This window comes from Nicotiana sylvestris, chromosome 6 (assembly GCF_000393655.2).
Source record: "Nicotiana sylvestris chromosome 6, ASM39365v2, whole genome shotgun sequence".
NCBI lineage: Eukaryota > Viridiplantae > Streptophyta > Magnoliopsida > Solanales > Solanaceae > Nicotiana > Nicotiana sylvestris.
Genome location: NC_091062.1, coordinates 74,801,190 through 74,820,391, shown reverse-complemented (window position 1 = coordinate 74,820,391; position 19,202 = coordinate 74,801,190).

Below are 19,202 nucleotides of genomic sequence, written 5' to 3'. Positions count from 1 at the left end.
GAATCCGATGCTCACAACGCACCTCATGACACATATAAGTCATGTTCCAACTCTCGCAATTCTGCCATGACAAAAAGATGTGTAGAAATTCATAGCAACTACCGAGTCAACAAATCATTGAGTTTCTCCTCTTGACAAGAACCATTACCTTATTATGAACCAAATAACAATATTTTCTCTTTAATGAGCCATATATAAATCTGTTTGCACTGATCCCAGGTCCAATAATCTCATGTCACCCGGTACAAGCTGCTCAGGCAATAAGCCACCTCAGACACTCAAAAAGTCTCATATGATGCCATAAAGTGCTAACAAGCCACAAATTTGAATGCAATACATAAGGAAAAATTAGCTCTACAAAGAAATTCTCAACCCACTTAACTAATTAAACAACCGAAAGATGTTACGAACCTTCATCGGAAAATGAGAAACAAAATACACATGAATAGATATAGGGAGTTGTACTTAACATCACGCTGTTGCGGTGTGCAATCCGATCCACACATGATACCATTGCGACATGCAATTCAATCCAACCATGATACCCGTGGTGGGGTTCCACCCGATCCAAACAACATATCCGTGGCGGCGTGCCACCCGATCCACACATAATAATCTATAAGGAAATACTTACCGAGCTAGAATGCTTATACCTGCGAAATACTCGAATGTTGACCACAAGCCCGCCAAGTGCATAATACCATCCATGGGGAGACAGATAGCGCCATACGCTACAAAATTCAAGCACGACTAAGGTGCAATAAATGACCTGCATCTCGATAGCCATCCTGCTCATATAACACCGCAAGCTACACGGGACCACAACAAATGTGCGAATAATCAAGCCGGCTCACAACACACATGGCACAATAAAGTATTACATGGAATAGTTTACGACAGAAATAATATCCAAGGCCCGAAGACTCCTCCATAACAACACTATGCTGAAATGAACACTTCCGACCTGGTATAGAGCCCATATTCACATTTAGATCTATCCACGGACCTCAAGCCGATTCTGATCGCACCGTACTTAGGTTAATAACCTTCAGGATCCACATAACCCTTTTTCCCATGACACATAAGAACATCCATCAAATTTGGAACAAACATCCACAGTTCACAACCAAATGAATAGAGCGTTTTCTAGGCCTAAACCTCACATTAGCGATAGTACTATAATCTCCACACTTGGTTTAAATCTTTAATCAATCAAGTGACTACATGCCACACCTATGCAATCTTCCATGGGGTACGCTCATACGACCTCTCGCACCAGGTAACAAGTCTGCACATCCATACCATCGACCATACTAACGCTGTAAAGCAAATCAGGAATTTGCAAATCAGTACACCAAGCCTCTTACACATGACACCAATCTCAGGTGATGCTAAAGACAACACCAACTTACTCTAAACATATGAATCCTTCCCTGCTCATCCGAGCCTATGACATTCTTGTTGATACCGAACTGCAACCTTGATCCTCAACTTCCAATTACCATGCCGCTCGCTGCACCTAACATACCAATACGCGAGAGCCCAAGAATTTCATCATAACTCCCAAACCACTAATAGGATGCACACTTCATCATATAGAAACCTTTCATTTTACTCACTTCAGGAGAACCATTGTAACATGTGATTGAATTCCCATAACTGTAGAAAACATCATCCTCAAGCAGTGGTATAAACCACCATAACTCTTCTGGGATCCATCTACACATAACAGGCCATAATACTCGAATGGCTCCAACTAAATCAAATTACGGCGACCGTCAAGCCTTACATGTACTGCCACAATCACCTGCATAACTTAACACACTGAATGAACTGATCATTGCCACCCTCTTGCCAATTCAACCATTGCTAACCGATCCGACTTCTTCTAATTTACTCTAGACTTGCCTTAGGAATAATAATAGCTCATTCAAAAACGAACCCAAATCTGCACTCATCCTGAGTGACCTTATTTCACGAGACCACGTTATCTCAAAACCCACGAACCATCTCGTACCCTCTTTGTGCACATATTAGCATTTTTACTGGTACACCCATTCTGATTGTTCCTCTATGAATCTGAAGTTATTTTCTCCCATTCCTCCAATACTACACCGTAGACAGAAGATAACCTAGAACACTCCAAGTTCCCTTTTCATAATCCGCTGCAAAAGCTCGATACTTAACCATACTACGGACTCGAAGTCCTTAGGCACCACACTTTAACTTTTGAATCCACTAGGACCGTTGTTAAGAGTCACCCCCTCTGACTTGGTCCCGAATATAATCAAACTCCAAGGCCCTACTAGAACATGAACATCCCCTCTAAGAAGCACCCGGCTGAATCACTTTCCTTGTGCACCACATCTACATGAAGCATAAACTCTTAGTCTTCCCAAGGCCTGAACATGAATTGATAAGGCCAATTATAGCACACATTCCTCAAATTCTCTCCTTAAATTACCACTGTTGTTCTCTTTCCTTAGCCGTAATAACCTACCAACATGCCGATAACTAGAAACCTCACAAGTAGACAACCATACAATCCAATCGTAGGCGGTGGGGCTCTCCCACTTAGCTTGAAACTATCATTTCATAACCCTGGAACCCACCAAGATTCCTTTTTCCTCATTGACAAGATCTTGCACAATTAACCCGCCAAATTTCTCAAAATATTTCTGTTAAACATCTAATAAGCACTTTGAATCACTAGCCACATTTACATATCTGACCTCTTACTAGATAGCCAGTAGAATTCTTCGTAGAAGCTTCATCAATACCACGCAATCGCTAACCTGCTCATCGGAGATAACTCACCTGTGGAAATTCTGTGCCGACACCTTCCAATGACGCTACACCGAGTATAATTACTATGAAACCAATAAACCACCCTGAGCCTGTGCACATTCCCCAGCTGTACAAGTCCATTCACTCCCCATTTACATCAACTATAGGTGTGACAATACATTCTAATCCGAAGTCATGTTGCATTCCTCTTCATATCAAGCAATTCCTTTCTGACGTATCCAATATTTCTCAGTGTCGTAGCCAATATTCCAAATTAAGTTCGTAGACCTAGTCACTGTCCTCCATGAATCCCAAATAACTCTAAACTTTCCTCAAGGCGTGTAGCTATCCTACCACAAAACCCAAATGCTGCTCTGCCACTCTCCCACTTTGGTCAAACCCTCTATCTTTAAGAAACTACTTGACTTCTACTTCACACACTTGGCCATCTAGAAATTTAACCGCCGCAAGACACCTCTTGCACGTTCTTCCTCATAAATGCCCCCTTGTTGCCCTAAATCAGAATCCATATCTGTAACACTTGAACCAACGGATCACTACCAGTTCTAAACTTCTCCGAAGATCATCTTCCCTGAGGCATCAACATTAGGAACACCGATTCGATTTTGAAGCACATCACACTACGACCTCTGATGGCCGCTTCCTGGGCATCATTTCACAATACTCTGCCCCAAAGGTGAATTGAAGAAGACCATAACACCGGCAAACTTAACACATTCAATCAAAGACGACGACATCACATCACAGATGAAAATTCCACCACGCTCGAAAATGCCCAGTCTCATTACTTCATCAACCCAAAACATGATCATTCATAGTCAGATTGCCTTTCTTCCGCCGGAAATAAAATACTAAATCTCTGAATCATGTACTGAGTAAAACTTCTTTTCAAGTCATTCGTTGCCTCGACGCATAGACAAGCATCCTACCTTTACAAAAACACTGTGCGATAACAATGCACGAATTGTTATAACAATCAATGCCAAATTACAAAACCTTAGGTAATACTGATACTGAGCTATAACAAGCGTTTCACGTCGCATAGATTGAATAGGAAGGAAATGAAGGCATAAGCCTCAAGGAATCCAATCGCACGATGAGGAATCAAGAAGGGAAGTGCTCCTAACAACCCTGTAATCTCTCGAAGATAAGTATAGACGTCTCTGTACCGATGCGCAAGACTCTACTAGACTTGCTCATAACTCGTGAGACCTAAGTCAACCTAGTGCTCGGATACCATATTGTCACGACCCAAAAATCCATTAAAGGTCATGATGGCGCCTAATACCGATGTCAGGCAAGCCAACAATAGTTGATTAACTTGATTACTCATTTTAGTATTTTAAAATCATAATTTTCATTTAATTAAATAATAAGAAATAAAATTTACAGAGTAAATGGTAATATTTTCCCAACTATACTTCTGAACAACTCATAATTATTCCCAAAATCCGATATCACAAGTGCATGAGCATCAACTAGGAATATAAAATAAAATACAGTATCTGACCGAAATACAAATGAGACAGGAAGAATATAAATAACTGTGAAGGAGATTCCGCGTATTGAAGACTCGTAACATAGGATGCAGTTCATCTAGGTCTCCGCAATAACCACACCTCTGCGCCCACAAGGCCACTAGACATATATGTATCTGCACAAAAATGTACAGTAAGTGTAGTATTAGTACGTAAATCAATGCGTACCTAGCAAGTATCCAGTCTAACCTCGAAGAAGTAGTAACGAGGGGTCGAATTTGACACTTACTATGGGCTAACAATAAAATTCCTATATTATATTTAAGCATGGAATACGTAATATGGCTGAAAATTCAATAACCAGAAATAATCAACAATTCTTTTACTAATAGAATTTCCCAAGTTCATTTTCATCATTTAAAAATTTATATCTCAAGCCAATGATTCAATGTCAATTATTATTAGTTCCAAAGAGTTATCATGCGCAAGTCATGTCGAGGTCATACGGCCAAATCCAACATATAAATATAAATTATGCACTGCCGAGGGTTGGACAACACGAACCATAGATGCATCTATCAACCTGCCGGGACGGACAACTCGCTCCCATGAGAGTGGTGAAAATTTACCCCGCTCGCGGAATATATTTACGGCGCGGTTGGACATAGATTTCTCAAGTTATTATAATATTCCTCAATTCTTTTCAAAAATAAAAAATTCAAATAAAAACTTTCAAATCTCGAAATCCTCAATTTTCAACTCTTTTCAAGGCAATTACTTAGCATACTCAATCTCAAGGAAAATAATAAACATAATCAAATAACAGTATCAACAAGGCATGATGTAAACCTAAAACTACCCGGACATAGGAATAATTAATAGCTACGCACGGACTCTCGTCACCTCGTGCGTAGATAGCCCCCACAAATAAGAGCGCACATGAATTCAATTCACCTATGGGGTAAATTTCCCTCTTACAAGGTTAGAAAAGAGACTTACCTCGCTCTGAAGTTCCATAGCCGACTCCCAAGCCTTTCCAACAACTCAAACCGATGCCCAACGTTCCAAAACTAGTCAAAAAATGTGCAAATCCATAAATATATACTCTAATACTCATTATAATCCAATTTACAATAATTTCCAACTCCGCTCGAAAAGTTGATAAAATTCACCATCGGGCCCACGTACCCGAATTTCGAATATTTTTAAAGATAAGCATTACCCATAGCCTCATGAACTCAGATATATAGTTTATTCTTAATTCCATTCCCACGTTCGTGATCAAAATACAAAAATACCAATTTCCAGGTTTTTCTACAAAAACCCAAATTGCCACTAATTTTCCATGAATTTCTATGTTGAAATCTATATATAATCCAAGTATTTAACTTGAAATAGGTAGGAATCACTTGCCTTGACATAGATGACAAAAATATCCCCTTGAAGCCTCTCGAAAATCGCCAGCCGTGTGGAAAATGGGTGAAATGAACTCAAACCCCGCTTTTAAAACATTCTGCCCAACACAACAACCTTCTTCTTCGCATTCGCGATCAAAGCCTCACATTCGCAAAGGCTGCAAACTCTACTGCTTCACTTTCACGGTTAGAGCTCCGCGCTCGCAAAGGCCAAACTACTCTAGGCCCCCGCTCCTTCTTTCTTCTTTGCATTCGCGACCCCTGTTTCGCATTCGCGAAGGCTTGCCCAGCTCCTGCTTTGGTTTCGAGAAGGCCAAAACCCAACTGCCTCAAAATTCCTCTTCGCGAACGCGAAACTCCCTTCACGTTGGCGAAGAAGGAAACCAAATACCAACAAAAATCCCAAAATAGCTCAAATTGATCTGAAACCACCTCGAAACACGCCCGAGGCCTCGGGACCTCGTCCAGTCACAAAAATCAGTCCCATAACATAACACAGACATGCTCGAGGCCTCAAATCACCTCAAACAATGTCAAAACCATGAATCACACCCCAATCAAGCTTAATAAACTTTAGAAATTCAAACGTCTACATTCGATGCCGAAATTTTGCACAAGGTCCACTCTAACCATAACCTCAAATTTTGCACACAAGTCACATTTGACATTACGGACCTACTCCAACTTCCGGAATCAAAATCCGACCCCGATATCAAAAGGTCCACTCCAGGTTAAATTTCCCAAAAACTTTCAAATTTCCAACTTTCGCCAAATGACCCCGAAACGACCTCCAAATCCTTATACGGATGCGCTCCCAATACTGGAATCATCATACGGAGTTATTCCCAAACTCGAAATCCCAAACGGACATTTATAACATTGAAATGAACTTCAACCCAAATTTATGAAATTCTTTCAAGATGCCAACTTTCCACAATATGTGCTGAAACGTTCTCGAGTCATCCAAAACCCGATCCGGACATACGCCCAAGTCCAACATCATCATACAAACCTGTTGGAACCTTCAATCCCAATTCCAAGGTTGTTTTCTCAAAAATCAAACCTTAGTCAACTCCTCCCAGTTAAAGCTTCTGAAATTAGAAATTTCTTTCCAAATCAACTCCGAATTTTCCGAAATTCAATTCCGACCACACGTACAAGTCATACTACCCGAAAGTAAGCTACTCATGGCCTCAAACGCCGAACGACGTGCTAGAGATCAAAACGACCGATCGGGTCGTTACAAACTTAATGAAATCAGTCCATTAAATGCGCTTATACTTTTAATCTTGATATCATTATTATTAGCTGTATATATTTTTTTATTATTTTAATTTATTAAAAGTCGAAAATCTTTTGTGGGTCAATACACCTGGTAAATTGGACAGTGATGATATACATTGATGAAGTAATAGTTAGTTGATAGAATCCATGTCTAGTTCTAGAGATTGATGATATACCTTTAGGAAAGCTCATAAGTTTTCATGTGTAAACCCTGAATGCGGATTTTGTATCATTAACATGAAAAAGTTAAGCGAAAGTCTAAATGAAATAACTAATGAATTAAATTATCAATTTAATTTATTTGTTTATTATTTGAATCTTAGCATGAGAAGTTAAATAAGGTTTAGTGAAAAAATTTCGAAATTAAATTGAGGAGTGCAATTATGAATATTATGGAATAATTCATAATTTATTATGGTTGTATTAATTCAAATATTTCAAATTAAGTCCATAATAACAAGCCTTGTTAATTGAATCATGTGGTCCCTATTGTGCCTGGATAATTAGGAATTAAATGAAATCATATTTCTTGCTGGAAAAGAAAGACCAAGGTTCAGGAAAGAGTTTTAGACCCCAAAACTAGTGGCTAGATGTGTACATGGACCGGGTTGGTTGGGTTTTTATTAAAACCAAACCAAACTAGCTATATCGGCTTGGATTGGTTCGATTTTGTCAAAATTTTTGGGGTTTTCGGGTTTTTTGTTACATGAATAATATGTCAATCTTACTTTGTTAAAATTCTTATAAATAAATATATGTTTAATAAAAATTAAAAAAATTAACAAACATATGATCTATTAAAATATTCTTATGGGAGATTTTTCTTAGTAACACATGCTAGTTATTTTTTTTAGTTGTCTGATAATAAATTTCCGTTGATGTAGACTTTCAAAGTTAACCGAATTTAATAATTAAACATAAAAAACAATATGATATCTAAATAATGATGTATGTTTTATTTAATTTTCAATTATTGAAATACCACTTCAAATTCTAAAAAGATATAAGAATCTAATAGACCTTGACATATGAATATGAAACAATAAAGAGATAGAAGCATTTCAATAACACTTGATAAGAAAATAATCATACAACACATTATTTATTTAAAGTTAATAAAAATGTAGCACTTCATATTCTATTAAATATTACATCCCATAAGAGAATCCCAAATATTTCTAGATATTTTTCCAAGAAAATTCTACATAAAGTATTAAAAATATATATAAAAATTATATATTTATATGTCGGTTTGGTTCAGATGTTTTATTTAATACCAAACCAAATCAAATCAGACCTCATCGAGTTTTTTAATCCATTTAGTTTGACATTTTGGGTTGGTGCAATTTACTGGTTCGATTTGTACACCCATACCTATGGCTACATAAAGGGTCTTATTCCGTTAAGGAGGCTATAGGGTTTTCTCGTATTTTTTCATGGAGAAAATTCGCCCACGCGAATTTTGTAGATTCCTAATATTAGTTAGGAAACACATAAAAGATCGTGAAACTGGAGGATGATCTTGTGGACGGTGTTTGCTCATGCTTGGATGCTTTTTTCAGTCGTGGTCACGCTTCAAGTGATAAATATTAATTTTATATTTGATTAAAATTTATTATTGTGTGCTATTTATATTACATGCAAGTAATCCCCGACTATTTGCTTCCGCTGTTATATCTGTATTCCATAAATTTAAATGAAGAGGAAAAGGACCCACCATAGGGGAAGATTTAACACGGGTAACCACTACTTCACAGTCGAAATTGGAAATTACGTATTAATAAAATCAAGGTCAATTGCTTCGTAGGCGGCCAACTAATTTTTTTTGGGTGCAAAAGATGCGATATTATATAATATTAAGGTATAGCGTTACAAGGAGTCGGAGGCATCAAACACAACATCCTAGGGGAACGACCTCTGGATGAGTCGTAACAAAAAGGGGGTTCTGGGGGTAAACTATTAGTTGGGGCCGTTCCTAAAGGATAAAAAACCTCGTCGACGGTGCTAGTCTGGCAGTGCGGGTGTAGGTTTCTAATAAAAAGAGTTTTCAAACGGTCGTCTTCAAGCGTCTTCTGTACAAAGGTTGGAAGTTGAGCAAAAACGGTGATGTTTGGTGAAGCCTCCATCTGCAAACCATGTTTAGCTAAGGAGTCAGCTACCTGATTTGCTCCCTATACGTGTGGAGGATATCTGGATCATGCAGCTGGGCGATCAGACACCTGCAATCAAAGACAACCAACTAATTTGATTCAAGCTTTAGTTGTTTGCAAAATTCAGGAGTCAATTACTCAAATGGTCACTCAACTATCTTGAATTATCTCCTAAAGTCAGTTTTCTTTCGTTTGTAACAACAAAGTCACTGAACTATGCCTATTGCACTCAGAAGGTCACTCAACTAGATTTTTCAAATTTTGGATTGCAAAATACCTATTTTATCCTCTAAATTATAAATATTTATCTTCTTTTTATTTTTTTAAAACGTTTTAGTATTAACAATAAAATTTTAAAAATTTATTTACACAATTCAGAATGAACGAAAATAAAGGTTGTAAAATATATATTCTACGCACGTAATATAACAATAATTATTTAAATAAATATATTTTTATTAAATACATTATATATTCTTGAAAATTATGCTTAATTATATTATTATGTTTCTACCAACTTTCCGACGACGCAAAGTTATGTCACCGAAAAGCAGGGAGACTATCTGTATAGGGTAAAATATGCTATGTTAAGTCGTGCATGGAATATATATAATATAATTGAGAATAATTTTCAAGAATATATAATGTATATTACAAAAAACCCTTATTTAAGATTTTATATTACGTGCATGGAATAAATATTTTACAACCTTTATTTTCTTTCATTCTGAATTGTGTTAATAAATTTTTGAATTTTGGTTGTTAATACTAAAATTATTATTACTAACAACTTATTCTAATTAATTTTTTTACCGTACTCATTATTTTGTTATTCCAGCATTATATATGCTTAAATACTTTTTATTTTCTTAATTTATAAATAATATTTATTTGTGCTATAGGTAAGTCCATAATGTAAATTAAAAAGGGAAAACGCATAGTATTAAAAAGCTTAAAAAAATAAAAAGAAGATAAATATTTATAATTTAGAGGGTAAAATATGTATTTGACAATTCAAAATTTGAAAAATCTAGTTGAGTGACCTTTTGAGTGTAATATGCATAGTTCAGTAACTTTGTTGTTACAAACGAAAAAAAAAACTTTAAAAGATAATTTGGGATAGTTGAGTGACCATTTGAATAATGGACTTCAAAGTTTAGCGTTTGTTGTTATAGCAGTTAAGGAAATCTAGCACCATCTCCAAGATTGTCAACTCCATTAATTAATCTTAAAATAATGATTACTTGCCTTAGATAATTCACATGGCCCTATATAAATGGTTTGTAAATTTAGTTAAAACTTGGGCACATTTTTTCCCCCAAAAGTCCACCATTGGTGGGTATAGGCCCCAATTCGTATACCATAAAAAAGAATAAGTACAAAACTTGGGCACATTGAATGGTAAAGATATAATTCAGCTTGCTTGACAAGACAATCTGTGACATTCCAATTCTTTTACTTTTTTCTTTTTCTTTTCGATCTTGTGATTAACTAATTGTAATTTCGATCATTAGAAAAGATAGAGTTAACCAAACATACACGAAATCAGGAGGAGCGTAAAGAAGGTGTCCAATTTTTATGGAATTGAATGTGACAGAAAAAAAAAAAAACATTAGTGATTGTTCTTACATTCACATTATGCGCTTAAGTTAACTCAAAAGTAAATTCACAATACTCGTGAAGCGGCGAACCCTAAGCTACAATATAAACGACTCAACACCCTGATTATGTTAGGGTCTTAGGGATTCAATTTTTCAAGAATAACTAAATAGTTCGTGACTTTAATTGAGTGATCAAATATTAGAACGATAGAGACGTACAGAATCCTCTAGCCCAGTTCCTGAAAATTCATAAATATTTGCATAAACACCTAAAATTACAATAGAGCAATGCAAATAGTAGGAGCATGTTCTCTTCCTTTCACTTGCACCTAAAAAGAAATATAAAGTCATAATAAAAGTACGTATTATAAGGTATAAGTAAAGAAGAAGAAGTGGACCTCAACACCCTATGGAAGGCTTGGGAATGCAGGAACCTAGGGGTGCATGAAAAAAATCAATAAATCGCACCAAACCGATAATCTGAATCAAACCGGAAAAAAATCCGATGTGGTTTGGTATTGGAAGAAAAACTCGATCATAATTGGCTTGGTTTGGTTTTAACTAAAAAAAATCAAACCGAAACCAAACCAGCCCGATAATACATTTATACAATTTTTAAAAATATTTTATACATATAAATATTTATTGTAATATAATTTATAAATATTTCTTAAACTTTTTCACAGTTTTATCATTTTAGGTATTATTTCAAGTTTGGACTTAACATTCTTGAATAGTAAATAAATTTTATAGCCCATAAATATAGTAACTTAAACAACGTTCAAATCAATACTAATGCTAACAAAAAAAATATCAATTCAACACTAGAAATGGCGATAGTATTGGATATGTATTTTTCATTTTATATTGGTTTATAATAAAAATGCATAACTACATAGACCCCATACAAATAATGACGCCAAATCTTCAACGCAAAAACCACTACTGCGAGCTCTAAGTCATTCGTTGGATAGTTCTTCTCATGATTCTCGAGTTGCCTAGAAGTATAAGCGATCACCTTGCCATGTTGCATCAATACACACCCTAGTCCGATTCTCGAAGCATCTCAATATACTACAAACCCATCCGTACCCTTCGGTAAGGCCAACACCGGTGCCATAGTCAATCTTGATTTCAACTCTTGGAAGTTCTTTTCACAAATATCTGACCATTAGAACTTAACTGTCTTCTGCGTCAATTTAGTCAACAGGGAGGGAAGAGTAGAGAACCCCTCCACAAACTTTCTGTAATACCTAGCTAAGCCCAAGAAACTGCGAATCTCTATTGGTGTAGTAGGCTCAACCAATTCTTCAAAGCTGTGAACTTCTGCGGATCAACCTTAATCCCTTCTTTGGAGACGACATGACCCAAGAATGTGACAGATTCAAGCCAAAATTCACACTTTGAAAACTTCGCATACAATTTGTGCTGATACAGAGTCTGCAAAACTGCCCTGAGATGATCAGCATAGTCCTCTCAACTTTGTGAATATACCAGAATATAGTCAGTGAACATGATCACAAATGAGTCAAGGAAAGGCTTGAAAACTATGTTCATAAGATCCATGAAAGCTGCCGGGGCATTTCTTAGTCCAAAAGACATTACTAGAAATTCAAAGTGCCCATACCGGGTTCTGAAAGTTGTTTTCAAAATATCTTGCTCCCTAATCGTCAATTGGTGGTAACCGGATCTTAAATCAATTTTGGAGAAGTACTTAGCACCCTGCAACTGATTGAACAATTCATCTATCCTCGGTAGTGGGTACTTATTCTTTATTTTGACTTTGTTGAGCTGCCGATAGTCAATATACATTCTCAGTGACCCATCCTTCTTCCTTACAAAGAGGACAAGTGCGTCCCAAGGCGACACACTCGGCCAGTTGAAACCCTTCTCTAACAAATCCTTCAACTGTTCCTTTAGCTCCTTCAATTCTGTCGGTGCCATGCTCTACGGTGGAATAGATATAGACTGCGTGTCTGGCATCACATCAATCCAAAAAATCAATCTCCCTGTCTGGTGGGGTTCCAAGGAGCTTATCTGGAAAGACCTCCGAAAATTCATTCACAACTGGTACAAACTTAAGTGTAGGTGCCTCAGCATCCCTGTCCGTAACCCGGTACAAATGGTAAATACATCCCTTGCTGATCATCTTTATGGCCTTAAGGTAAGAAATAAACCTACCCTTCAGCACTACATCATCCCCCTTCCACTCGATAATTGACTCATTTGGAAATTCGAACCTAACGGTTCTCGTTCGGCAATCAAGCTTGGCAAAATATGAATAAAGCCAATCCATCCCCATTATTATATGAAAATCAACCATCCCCAACTCATTGAGATCGGCCGTGGTATCCGGACCACTCACCGTGACAACACAATCCCTATAAATCTGCGTGGCCATAATAGACTCACCAACCAGAGTAGATACAGAGAACAACTCATGAAGCTGTTCCGGTTCTATCCCAAATTCCATAGCAACATAAGGGGTGACATATGACAAAGAGGAACCGAGATCAATAAGGGCATATACATCATGAGATTGGACAATCAATATACCTGTGACAATATATGGAGAAGTCACTGAACTCTGGCGACCACTTATAACATAGAAAAGATTGGGTCATCCCAAACTCTATGCACCACCCCTAGTTACACCACGCCCTGCGGGTGCTAGAGTGCCTCTATTTGGAGGAGGTGCTGAGGATGTAGCGGCTGCAGAATTATCTGGCTATGCCGTACCCCTACCCACACTCTAGCGGGACGAACGACAATCCCTCTGAATGTGACCCCTTATATCGAACTTGTAGCATATGGGCTTGTCCATGAAGCAGGCCCCAAAATGCATCTCCCCACACGTAGGGCATGAGGGCCTCCGCTGCTGCTGGAATCTCTCTCCAGGCTGACTTTGCTGGTAGGGTCCTCTATTGCCCTGATTGGGTATGAAACGACTCCATTAGTACTGACTGGGCCCTGATAGCTGTGCACTAACCAAAGACTGAGCAAAGGACTGGGATGGACCTGATGATCCTCCCCTGAATGCTGACCTACCACCACCACCACCACCGAAAGAACTACCTAGGTTGCCCGCTGATCGGGCCTTGTTGCTACATTCCTACTCCATTCTATTCTTCAATTTGCGGGTCTCCGTGGCTTGGTCAAATGCACCATCTTCCCATAATTCATATTATAATTCAAGGCAGTTGTAGCGGCCTCATTAATAACCAAGGAACTGAGGTCCTACACAAATCAGCACAATCTAGCCTCCATAGTGGGCAACATGTAGGTGGCATACTTTGATAGGCATGCAAAACTCATATGATACTCCTACACACTCATTCTAACTTGTTTCAGGCTCTCAAACTCAGCAGTATAGGCTGCCTTAATCTTGGCTGGAAAGAAATTATAAATAAAGGCATCGCCAAACTCACTCCACCTCACCGAAGGGCTCCCCTCCTCACGGGACTCCTTCTACATCTCAAACCAAGAATGTCACCTCTTTTAGGCGGTAGGAGGCCAACTCCACTCCCTCTGTCTCATTAGCACGCATAACTCGAAGAGTCTTGTGCATCTCATCAATGAAGTCTTGGGGGTCCTCCTTAGGATCAATACATATGAACACTGGAGGATTTAATTGAACAAACTTGATCACCCTAGGACTAGTAGAATCAAATGGCTGACTAGAGGAAGTAGGTGCAACACTTGATCTCTGGATCTGGGAAGCCACTATTTGAGCCAACATCTGTATGGCTCCCCTATGGGCCCCATCAGAAACGTCGAGACCGGAAGCTGGGGCTGGAGGTGGAATAGCTGCACTTTCAGTAGGAGTAGGGATTGGTGTCGTCTGAGTAGGAGTAGTAGTATCAGGTGGTGTAGTAGTATCAGGTGGTGTAGTAGTTGGGGGAATATCCCTATCCCTCGAGTTCTCACCCGCATCATCAGGTATAGAATCAACTACCACTCCCCGGGTGGCATTGGCTCCTTGGCTAGTTCTTGCTTTCTTCCTAGGCACCATATACTGAAAATTAGAGCAATGCAAGAGTTAGAGGAGGAACAGTCTTACAATCAGCTCTATCGCACGATCTAGAACATTAAAGAAGGGTATTATTCCTAAATGCCCAAATAGCCTTCTTAATTATAGATATGTTAAACAACACAACGATAAGAAAGACTCTACTAGACATGGCTTTGAGACATTCTAGGACACTTTAAAACCTGGCTCTGATACCAAGCTTTTCTCCCCGACCTTGGGAAGCACGACCGGGGCTCAACCGAGATACCCCGGTCGAGCAAGCCTGCACAATATCGTCTACCCAACTCACCCATGAATAAAGAGAAGATACATTTCATTAATTAGACAGTAAGAGGTCATGTGAACAATACCAGTTCATTTTCATAAGTTGCATCATTAACAAGTCTCCAAAATAGTACACTATACAATCATAGTTGAAGTGGAATAGGTGATACAATTACAACATTTTTAGTTTAACTTTCCCAAAACAAGATACAACCCACACTATGTCTACGGAGCCTCTAATAGAAACAAAAGAGTGCTACGATAGCACCGGCAACAAGGTCCCGACTATACCTCAAAATGCTATATACAAGGGACAAGAGATACAAGACCCCAGAATGAAGTGAGCCTCACCAAGTCAACTGAGGAGAGGGTGTACTGCTATCACTGCTCAATGCCGCCCGCTGTGGAACCATCTGCATCCATTAAATATACAGCGCCCCTGGCAAAAGGGACGTTAGTACATATGGAATAGTACTAGTATGAAAAACTAAACACCCCTTCAATAGAATGAGTAACAATACAATAAGAGAGAAACATGGAGTCAATGACGACCTCAATCAATATTAAAGTACCATGTTAGGAGAAGTATAGGTTTCTAGTAAATTTCAATACTTTTATGTTGGGAGATCTTTTAGTACGGATACACCACCATGCTTTTAGCATATAGTTCGATTTTAGCCCGATCAGTTAAGCCGTCTCACCCCGAGACGTCCACGTACAATACCACCATGTTTGCAGCATAGCATCTGATCTTAGCCCGATCGGCTAAGCCATCTCACCACAATGCCATGGAGTCGACATCACATCATATCTCGCTAGAAATAATCTCATCCCATTTAAGGGGAAATATCTCAACACATCAATCTCATCCTATAAAGGGGAAACAATCTCATCACATCAACAAGCGAATTTACCCCTTAATCACTCCTACACCAGCACGTGTAGTTTCGGGGTTAGGTTATTTCGACCTACTCTTCCTCGGTGACTAAACAATACTCCCAAATAATTTATTATATGAAGAACTTACCGCTCATTTCATAATCTTTTACATATCATTCATTTCATTGGCACCGATGGCCATAATGTAATATCATTCTTGGCACGTTGGACGTACTTCATATTTCATACTCCCTTCTTTCACTTTCAAATATCATCATGGATCATCAACAACAAGGCTTTTCAAATTAAGACTTTAAATATACATGTGAGCAAATAAGAGTGTTAGGAACATAGGGATTTCTTACACAATTTGGCATAATAACTTTCATTTGAGCTCGACTTGAAGTCACAACATTTTAATACATAACTCATACTTTGAACACGCTCCCGAAGAATACCATAATATGATAAGAATATCGGAAAACATTTTCAACATATATATATATATATATATATATATATATATATATATATATATATACACATACACATATATATATATATATATACATATATATATATATACATATGTATGTATATATATATATGTGTGTGTGTGTGTATCTTACAACAAGCTTATTCGGAATAGATAATTTATAATAAACAACTCTGGACTTACAAGAACATCGTGGGATTCAATTCTAAGAGAGAAGTTTAGCCAGCATACCTTGCTTGAGCTTCCTTAAATCGCTACAATGATCCGGAATCCTAGAAACCCCAATCTATTTAGAAATATAACAACATTTAACACAAATTAGGAAGACATTCATGATTTTAGCTCATTCGAGAATTTTGTCAAACTCGAGGTAGGCATTATGATTCCAAGGTCTTCCTATAGTGGATTCCTTCATACCACAACCCAATATCAACCCTTTTAGCTCAACTACCTTCCCACAACTTTGTAAGTACATGCATACATAGGTAGCACTCTCACACCCAAGAATCTCACTCCCTATTAACCATCTTCTACCCTAAATTCGAATTAAAGCTAGGGTATGGAACCTTACCTCTTAGATGAAGACCTTGTGAGTTTTCCTTGTGGATTCTCTAACTTTTGTGACATGATTGATGAGAAATTAGCTTAGCGACTTCTCCTCTCACTCCATGGACTTTCTCTATCTAGAACTATCAGATTTTTACTTTACAAATTGTCCTTAATGTCTATATATCAAAATAGGGCCGGGTTATAAAAACTAAAAAATAGACCCTCTGAATACAGCTTTGTGATCGTAGATTGGACCACAGAATAGATATGCGGTCCACAAAATGGGCCGCAGAAGTGATGCCAAGAACTGGATTGCTCGGGTCAGGTCTGCGACAGGTCTGCGATTGCGTAATGCACCATAAAATTCCCCTCCAAAAATCTTCGTGCTGGATCTGCGATGAATTGTGCGGCCCGTGAAAATATTATACGGTCACATATTGGACCGCAAAACAACCCTCCAAATTTGGCCATTTTTCTGTTGCATTCTACGTTGATCTGCGGCCCGCAGAGTGATTCTGTGGCCTCATAGTGGACCGCAAAAATGCCCTGTTCTGCAAAACTTTCTTCAACTCCACAACGCACTGTTCAACCTCAAAAGCCCGCACCTCTACAATCATCAAACACATAAGCTTACCTCGGCACCACGAAACCCCAAATTTTTGGTAAAATTTTATAGGGCCTATCAACAACCATAGCATTCATTTTATTACAATATTTTTGGCTCATGAACAAACTCCATAATGTAGGTTTGGTTCTAAAGTTCCATCATAGTTTGCAAAATAATGCTTTTGAGACATAATGTAATGACCTAAACCCTACTCATCCTTCATCATATGGTAAGCATAAATTTTCCCAGGAAGCCCAATGTATGCCCTTACCTCCAACTGAATTGCTCCAAAAGAATCGATTAAATAATTTATGAATCTTGTTAATAACAATGGGAGGAGGATTCACAACTAATAATAGGAGCATTGACATACTGTGAAGAACATGTTTTATCAAGACTGCCCGACCACCAATAGAGAGTAGTTTACCTTACCATTGATTGCAATTTATCCACCACCTTATTGATAAGTCCATGATAGTAGTCCAGCCTTCTTCTTGCATAGAAAATGGGGCTGCCTTGATAAGTAAAAGAAAATTCCTGCCTGCCTGTTCCAGTAATTCTTTGCACCTTATTTACAACTTCCAGACTTGTAGAATGATGTATATATACTGCTAATTTTGCCTTATTGATTAACTAGCTAGAAGACACCTCATAAGCACTCAACATCTCCATAATCAACTACAATGAAGTTGCATCTTATGATGAAAATATTATGGTATCATCAGCATAAGCTAGATAATTGATCTTTGGGCTCCATTTGGGTAAACCAAACCCACAAAAGTATAAATTCAGATGTAGAGAATTCAATCCCCTTGAATAGCTTCAGCAGCAAGAATGAATAATGTAGGTGACAATGGATCACCTTGCTTGACTCCTCTAGTAGATTTAAAAAAAACCATATGGCTGGCCATTGATCAACATAGAGTACCAATTGTTTGATACTATACCGTGCACAACACCAATAAATCTCTCACAAAAGCCCAGTTTCATCAACACCTTAGTCATGAAAAGCCATGAAAGCATATCATATGCTTTAGTCATGTCTAATTTGATAACAACATTAGGTCCAACCCTAGTTCTTAACTTAATTTGAGTGATAATTTTCCGTGTTAGTAGTATATTCTCAACAATACTCCTTCCTCTAACAAAATCAGCGTGTTCATCAGAGATGAGAAAATGAAACAAAGTGAAAAGTCTTTCATGAAGACTCTTGATAACACTTTATTAATAAAATTGCTAAGGCTTATAGGTCTCATATCTGAAAATGTATCCACTATCTTTTTCTTAGGCAAAAGTACTAAGTTTGTGTGAGTCACAAATTTAGGTAACTCTTGGCCATTGAAAAATTCTCTTTCCATAACATAAACATCATCGCCTATGATCTCCCAACAACAATGAAAGAACTTACTAGTGAAGCCATCTGGTCTTCCAGTGCTATCTCCATTTAAGCCAAACACAACAAGTTTGAATTCCTCTTTTGTATGTTGCTTATTAGATATTGATTTTGCGCTATAGTAACCATGTTAGGAACATGATTTATGATTCCAAATGCATTAGGGACAATATTTTCTTTAAACTGTGCTTGAAAGAACTTAACTGCCTCTTCTGCTAGTGGCTTATTGCCTTCAATCCAGTTGTCTT